General features: G+C 33.8%; 1 non-coding gene across 1 annotated transcript; it reads left to right on the top strand.

The window, feature by feature from the left end:
• Positions 1-7,667: 7,667 nt before the first annotated feature.
• Positions 7,668-7,774, top strand: LOC136317957 (U6 spliceosomal RNA). The gene has a single exon (XR_010727946.1). It is a non-coding gene; the product is annotated as a U6 spliceosomal RNA (small nuclear RNA).
• Positions 7,775-8,059: the final 285 nt, after the last annotated feature.

Genomic DNA, 8,059 nt, shown 5'->3' with positions numbered 1-8,059 from the left:
AGTAACAATGAGACCGAGGAGGCCAGAACTGGCCTGTTTTAAATTGAAGTTGTTACTGAAGCTTTTTGGTAGATAGTGCAACAGAGGATAAGCCCAGAGAGAAGCAAAAAACAGATGCATGAGAATTTCAGATTCCTAGGGGGATTCATTCCTTACTAGCTTTTGAGTTCCTGTCCTAGTTCACAGTGAATCACCAAAATATTGCAGTAAATTAAATAAATATATTAGTTTTCTATAAATGGGCAACACATTGTCACAAACTTAGCAGTTCAAAGTTACAAGTAAAATTATATACATTCTATGGGTCAGGAGTCTGAGCCTCGCTTCACTACAAAAGTCTACAATCAAAGCATTGGCCAAGCTCTATTCTATTCTGAAGCTGGGAGTCTTCTTTTCATTCAGGTTGTTAGAACAATTCAGTTCTTTACAGCTGTAGAACTGATATTCTTTCTTCTTCTTGGTTATAGGCCAGCAACAATTCTCAGTTCCCTAGAGACCTCACATTTCCTGCCATAGGCATCTCACAGCATAAATATTTGATTCTTCAAGGCAAACAAGAGAATGTCTTTCTCCTGTTTATTAAGAAGGAGGCTTATATAATGGGGGACATTCCATAATTTTTGCCATATTATATTGGTTCGTGCAAGTCACAGATCCTGTCTACACTCAAAGGGAGGAAATTACTGAAGGTAGTAATTCATTGAGGTCCAATTTAGGGTGTGTGCACTACAGTGGGTCTCTATTACATGCAATTATAAGTGGGTATGGAACATGTTCTCTCAAACTCTTTGTGAATGAAACAGAAACTTAATAAGTAGATATAATGACATTCACACATGCTCTCTTTGTATTATTGACTTTCTATCAACATCTATCCATTTTTGACAGAATATAAGAAATCAATTTTTTATAAATATAATTTCTCTCCTAGTGAAATGCTACTTTGTAATAGTTACAGGTCTCAATCTCAAAAATTGTGATTAAACTAACTAAAGAGGTATGCATTCTTTTTAGTTAATCATTATTCATTGACTTTGTTAATTATTTTTCTTAACCCTCAGATATTGCATTGTTACTTAATAACTTAAATTTCTGCTCCTAGAGTTACCAATATATTATCTCACATTTATCCCTGAAACAATATAATTAAACATATAAAACATAAGAGAACCTTTGGACAAATGTGAAGTTATTAAGAAAAATTAAATAGTTTCACAATGTAAAATACAAATAAGCAATTCTTATGTAGAAACATTTTGTTGGTTTTTCTAACTGAAACATTTGTATTTTAATTCAGACTAAATAAAAGATGTGGTAACTAATTGCAAGAGCTCTGATTCTACTCTCAAGAAAGTAATAATCATTCTATAGAGAATAAATATGAAGTCTAAATCATGTAGAATGGATATTTTGCATACTTCCTCAAAAGGCAGTGGTTTCATTACATTTGAAAGTTTGACTTGAATACAAGCTCTAGCTCTATAGCAATTAATGTAATATGCATCTTACATAAACTTGCAGTATTATTAGAAAAAAAAGAAAATGACATAAATATAAAATTAATAGACCCAACTTATTTGTCTATTTATTTATAGAGAAGAAACTCATAAAACAAAATGTATACTCATTTATTTAAAATATTAATTTTCCTCATTTAAATAAAATGTTTCTTTTTCTGCAAGTAAATAGTTTGTGTAATTTTAAGTATAAGCACTTCACATTTTCACTCTCCAAAGAAGTGGTTACTTTCTCTGAAAAGATTAAAAAAAATTAGATTGATACACTTTCTATCTTATATGTCCCTGACTGTTGATACATCTTGAAGGAGGGAAACAAGGAAGCATACAGTCCCTGCTCTTAAGTAGTTTATGATCAAGTTAAGAAATCAAGTCATCAACAAAGAAAATGTAATTATTGATGTAAATATTAAAACATGATTTAAAATGCAATACAGGAGAGTTGACAAGGTAGTTTGTGAATGACATCTAAATGAGTCACAGAAAATGACTGCAAAATTTTTAGATGAGGGGAAAGTCATTGGGAGAAATAAATGGTAGTTTATTGAATAGGGGCCAGTAAGGTGATTAGAAGAATTTTCCATTTCTAGTTCTATTACAAGCTGTCTGTATCACCTTTCAAAATCCATTTTATTTCTTTGGTTGCAATTGTTTCAATTATAAAATAAAATCTATGGCTACTATCGATGGTATATAAGGTCAGCTTTAATTTTGAAAGTTTATGCTCTTATCATGGCTATAAAAATCTTAATAAAGGAAAATGAGTAGGTAGTTAAGCAGCATCTTGTTGTATGTGATTTAACCAGACAAAAGACATCATGAAGATATTTCTTGTAAAGGAAAAAGCCTCAGCCAAAATATAAAAACACTTACCACAAGGTGTAAATAATTGGTATTTATTACTACTGAATCAGAACTTTCCCCGGTTTTCCTGATTATGAAGACAATTTTTAGGTTATTTTTTTAATATGACAGTTATTATGAGATACCCAGACTTCATTTGCCCAAAAACAATCAACATTAATTTAAAATATTGGGAAGTGACTGTGAATGGACTTTCAGCCATATTACTTAAAAAAAACAACAACATTGGATTCCTTAAATTAAGACATACAAAATATCCCAAAACCTCTATATTTTTTTTTAAAAAAATCTCAGATTAGTTCTATTCCTTTCAATTTCCCTATTTGAAAGCTACAGCGAGAAAAGAAAAATACAAAACTTAAATTGTTCAGAATCTTTGATGCATTAAATATAATTGTAGGAAACTCACTTGAGCTTGTATTATAATCTGTGGATTTTTTTCTCTAATTATATAGCTTCATATTAACTCTAAAGGTAAAAGTGTAAGCTTTCTCTAAAAAACAAAACAGTCATAGTCCTCTGAGCATTTTACAGAATTATTATTTGAAAGAGTCTTGAAGACTGCATGGACTCTCATTAAATGTGAGAACAGTACACAGAAGCAAGTAAGTGGCCCTAATTTTTTTTTTTTTTTTTTTTTTTTTTTTTTTTTTTTTGTAGATTGGGAGATTCATAACCAGATTCATCATACAGGTCTCTAGGGACTGCCAAATTTTCTTTTCCTTTTTCTTTTTTGCATGCTGTTATTGGTCAAGTGAAAACTCATATTCACTTCCCACTCACTAGAAGCTCATTCTTAGACATTAAATGGGAGGGGGGGGGATGACCAAAGAAGAAAATGGACAGAGCCTGGATTTGTCATCTTATCAAATAACTATTTTTATCTTATTTTTATTAATTTTCATGCAGTGACATTGATAAATCAGGGTACATATGTTCAGAAAAAACATCTCCAGATTATTTTGATATTTGATTATGTTGCATACCCCTCACACAAAGTCAAATTATCTTCTGTCACCTTCTATCTGGTTTTCTTTGTACCCCTCCCCTCCCCCAAACCTCCTCTCTCTCTTTCCTTGCCCCCTCCCCACACCCCCCACCTCACCCCACCCCAGTTATCATCACATTCTTGTCCATGTATCCAAGTCTCATTTTTATGTCCCATCTATGTATGGATTCATATAGTTTTTAGTTTTTTCTGATTTACTTATTTTACTCCGTATAATGTTATCAAGATCCATCCATGTTATTGTAAATGATCTGATGTCATCATTTCTATGGGTTGTGAACCTAAACTATTCAAAACATCTTTTATAGAGAATTTTGAGCATCTATACCACTCTACACCAAGGATCTTCAGTCTACTCAACTACAAAACCACCTCCTGGTCTGTAAAACAAAAAATACCTCACCTTGACATGCATCTGAACTTAGAGAACAGAGCTTGTATTACTTTTCTCTTATATCCTTTATGATCAATGCATTAAAACCAATGATAACATCAATATTTCATGTTAAATGATTTTTTAGCATCCTAATAAACTTACAAAGGGAAAATTTGCATCACCCTGTTATCTGAGATGATAATACTACAATGCATGAATCATGACTCAGGAGGTTAAAGAAGTGACTTTCAAGCTAAGTAAAAGACTGTACTATACCAAGAAAAGCTTGCTGATCAATCTGGTCATGCCAATGTTAAACTCTGAAGCATCTCTATTTTTTATTCTTTTCAATCTAAATCTCACACCATGCCTTTTCATACCTTTCACACACTCAACTATTCAGTCATTCTTCGTTCTGTACTCATAGTGCCCAGCACAGTATGTATTATGATCCAATAACTATCTCTTGAATAGAAGAAAGCATATGCCTATTTTTTAGGTGAATTGTTCACATATATTCTAAGATTGTACTCCTAATACTATAAATACTACTTCCTGGGTCAGTCACATGGACCAGCTAATCTTTGGTTTTGTCCCATCAGAAGCAATAGGGGACATTGTTGAAAAGCCCAGGAGTTCTATTAACTTGTTTTGATATATTGAAACTCCTCATATTTTTGAATAGGTTCATCTCCTGGGTCAAATTCTGAAAGCCGTGGTTCCTGCTGAGTAAAAGAAAATTTCAATATGAATTTATTTTATTGATGCTGACACTACTTGCTTTAATGTTCTTGCCTCTGTCTGTTTCAAATCTTAAGCAACACACATCATTTTTTTTCTTGTGTTTTTTTAAGCAACAGTGCCATTGCTGTAACTATGGAAAAATATCTACTGAAACATGCAAAACTTGCCCGACCATGTGGTGGTCCAGTGGATAGAGAGTTGGACTGGTACACAGAGGACCCAGGTTTGAAACCCCGAGGTCACCAGCTTGACTGTAGGCTCACCTGGAGCTCACCAGCTTGATTCCAAGGTCGCTGGCTTGAGCAAAGGGTCATTCACTCTGCTGTAGCCCCTGGGGCAAGCAATCAATGAACAACTAAGGTGCCTCAACAAAGAACTGATGCTTCTCATCTCTCTCCCTTCCTGTCTGCCTGTTCTTATCTGTCCCTCTCAGTCTTTCTCTCTGTTTATGTCACACACACACACACACACACACACACTAAACATGCAAAACTTGATTCTTCAATATGTAAGCACTTTGCTCACTGAACCAATGGGGATACAGGATTTTGCGAAGTACAAAGTAACAGTGTGAATCAAATCAAGTTAGTAGCCATAAATAAATCCATCTAAACTCTAATTACTTTAGTATGAGCTAATAAAAAATAATTTACTGTTAATATTTTCTCTAATTTAAAAGAGAAACATATGAAACCAAACAAAAAAGAACTATGTCTACAAGATGGGAATCACTTTATAACTAAAAATGCCCAGTTACTTTGTACCATTAGACATAATTTCCGTATACTGGATATCTATAAATCTTACATGTACATATTTAACATAGTACAGACATAGATAAAATACATCTATTTCATGGAAAATGAAAACTACAAAACATTAGAATGGTAATAAACATTATATAAGTTGTTACAAAGCATATTTGAACACCATTGACACGTATAGAAACATTTGAGTGACTCTAGATAGTAGCAGCCCATAAGCTTTTGCAGCCAAGCTGATTAGCATGCTCTAGCTGCAGTGTTTCATAAAAGTTGGCCCAGGCATGAGAGAAGAAAATCACACACACAATCAAGATTCAGACAATTTTCTAAGATATTGGAAAGCAATTATATTCTCTAAATAGGTAAATAATGATTTCTTGTATATGAAAGTGACAAAAGCAATGATTGCCAATAGAAGTCCTATGTGAAAAACATTACCATGACAACTTTTCAAATGTCTTGGAAATGATATGAAGCTATGTTCATACTGGCAAAAAATAACAAATATCTCTTTTATAACTTTTCATAAGAATTATTTGGAATGGTTTTAAAAGAATGCTACTTAAACTTTTTTATCTTAGGTATAGGTAACACATTCATAGTTAAGAATTAAGATTTGACAATGGGTAGGAATTAAAATGTCTTCTGAATTTTTGTGTCTTAAGAAATTCACGGTAAAGTCACATTTTAATCTTCAAAAAAAATTTAAATCATAACCCAACAATAAATATTTTATCTGTGACATACAGTATACAAGTACTTTAGACATGTTAAATGATGCTCATACACTAAAAAATGACTATGAAGACCATCTCAAAAGAAAGCAATGTGTTAAAAATCTCCCACCTTTACTGCCTTGCAATTTCTAGATTCTCACTCTAAAAGTTTATTACTATGTAACTAAACAATATCTTTTATGATCTGGTAGTTTTCTTCATACCACAGGTCATCTGCACTTTAAATGTTAAATATATTTCAACATTTAATAACTTAAAGCTATTGCCTAATGCCATCAGGAATTTGTCGGTGTCATTTGCTTTGTCTTCGAAGCCTGAATAACACCACTTATACAGCTTGTATATCATGGAAAGACCATTACACTAGGCATTGGTAGTGAAGATTTCATTCTAAAAAGGCTAAGCTATATTTCTTTCTTTATCCTTCAATGAATATAATCAAAGAAAACTGAACAAAGAAACAAAAAATATATATTGTTCAGTTGTGAGAATATTTTTCATTTTTTTTCTTAGGGTTAAAACCCACTCTGAATAGTGTCCAAGAAAGACAAGCCAAGCCTTGGCCAGTTGGCTCAGCGGTAGAGCATTGGCCTGGCATGTGAAAGTCCCAGGTTTGATTCCCAACAAGGGCACAAAAGAGAAGCACCCATCTGCTTCTCCACCCTTCTCCCTCTCCTTTCTCTCTATCTTTATCTTCCCCTCCCTCAGTCAAGGCTCCACGGGAGCAAAGTTAGCCCAAGTGCTTAGGATGGCTTCATGACCACCACCTCTGGCACTAGAAGGGCTCTGGTTGCAGTGGAGCAATGGCCTGAATGGGCAAAGCATCACCCCCTGGTGGGAATACTGGGTGAATCCCGATCAGTCGTATGTGGAAGTCTATCTGTCTGCTGCTCCCCACTTCTCACTAAGGAAAAATACAAAAAAAAAAGGAAGAAGAAAGATGAAAGAAAGAAAGAAAGAAAGAAAGAAAGAAAGAAAGAAAGAAAGAAAGAAAGAAAGAAAGAAAGAAAGAAAGAAGAAAGAGAGAAAGGCCAGTTCTCAAAAACTTCAAAACACTCTTTTTTACTTTTTAATTTTTCTTTTATCTTTTAATGTTCTAGAGTCTAATTAACTGCTGGGAGTAAATACAGAGATGCTAATACATTTGCTAAGTTCTGAACAGTAAAAACTAGAAAAGGATACTTACTGCCTTATATTTTTCTTTTTTCATATTTTTATAAAATTTAAAAAAAATTAATTTTAATTTATTGTATTAAAATGAATTCAATTGTCCCACTTGACATAACACCCTTATCCCCATCCCTATTTCCCCCATTACTTCCCCTTTGCCTCCCTTTTCTTTTCAATTTTTTTAATTAATTTTTAGAGAGGAGAGAGTGAGAGAGAGAGAGAGAAAGAAGGGGGAGGGAGAAGCAGGAAGCATCAACTCCCATATGTGCCTTGACCAGGCAAGCCCAAGGTTTTGAACTGGTGACCTCAGCATTCCAGGTCGTTGCTTTATCCACTGCACCACCACAGGTCAGGGTGCCTCCCTTTTCTTAACACTCTCTCACTCTTTCTCTTCCCTCTAAGATTTGTTGTCCTTTTACCTGAATTTCTCCACTTATAAGACTCCCCTTGTTTTGGAAAACTTGGGGTCTAAAACCTGGGTGCATCGTGCTCGCTTTGGCAGCACATATACTAAAATTGGAATGATACATAGAAGATTAGCATGGCTCCTGCGCAAGGATGACATGTAAATTCGTGAAGCGTTCCATATTAAAAAAAACAAAACAAAACAAAAAACAAAAACAAAAACCAACCTGGGTGCATCTTATACAATGGCTCAGGAAAGATTTTTGTACAGTGCTGAATTCAAGTTAAAAGTGATCCAGTTTGCAGAAGTGAATGGAAATTATGCAACTCAACATGAGTTTGATCCTCTTCCAACTGAGAAATCAATCGAAGACTGGCTATGGAAAGAAATCGTGCTGAAAACGCCTTGGCACGAGAAGTTCATGAAAGGCAAGTCAGCAAAATAGCCTGATTTAGAGAAGGAATTTAAGATA

The sequence above is a fragment of the Saccopteryx bilineata genome, chromosome X, assembly GCF_036850765.1.
Source record: "Saccopteryx bilineata isolate mSacBil1 chromosome X, mSacBil1_pri_phased_curated, whole genome shotgun sequence".
Lineage (NCBI taxonomy): Eukaryota > Metazoa > Chordata > Mammalia > Chiroptera > Emballonuridae > Saccopteryx > Saccopteryx bilineata.
This window is presented reverse-complemented; position numbering and strand designations above follow the sequence as displayed.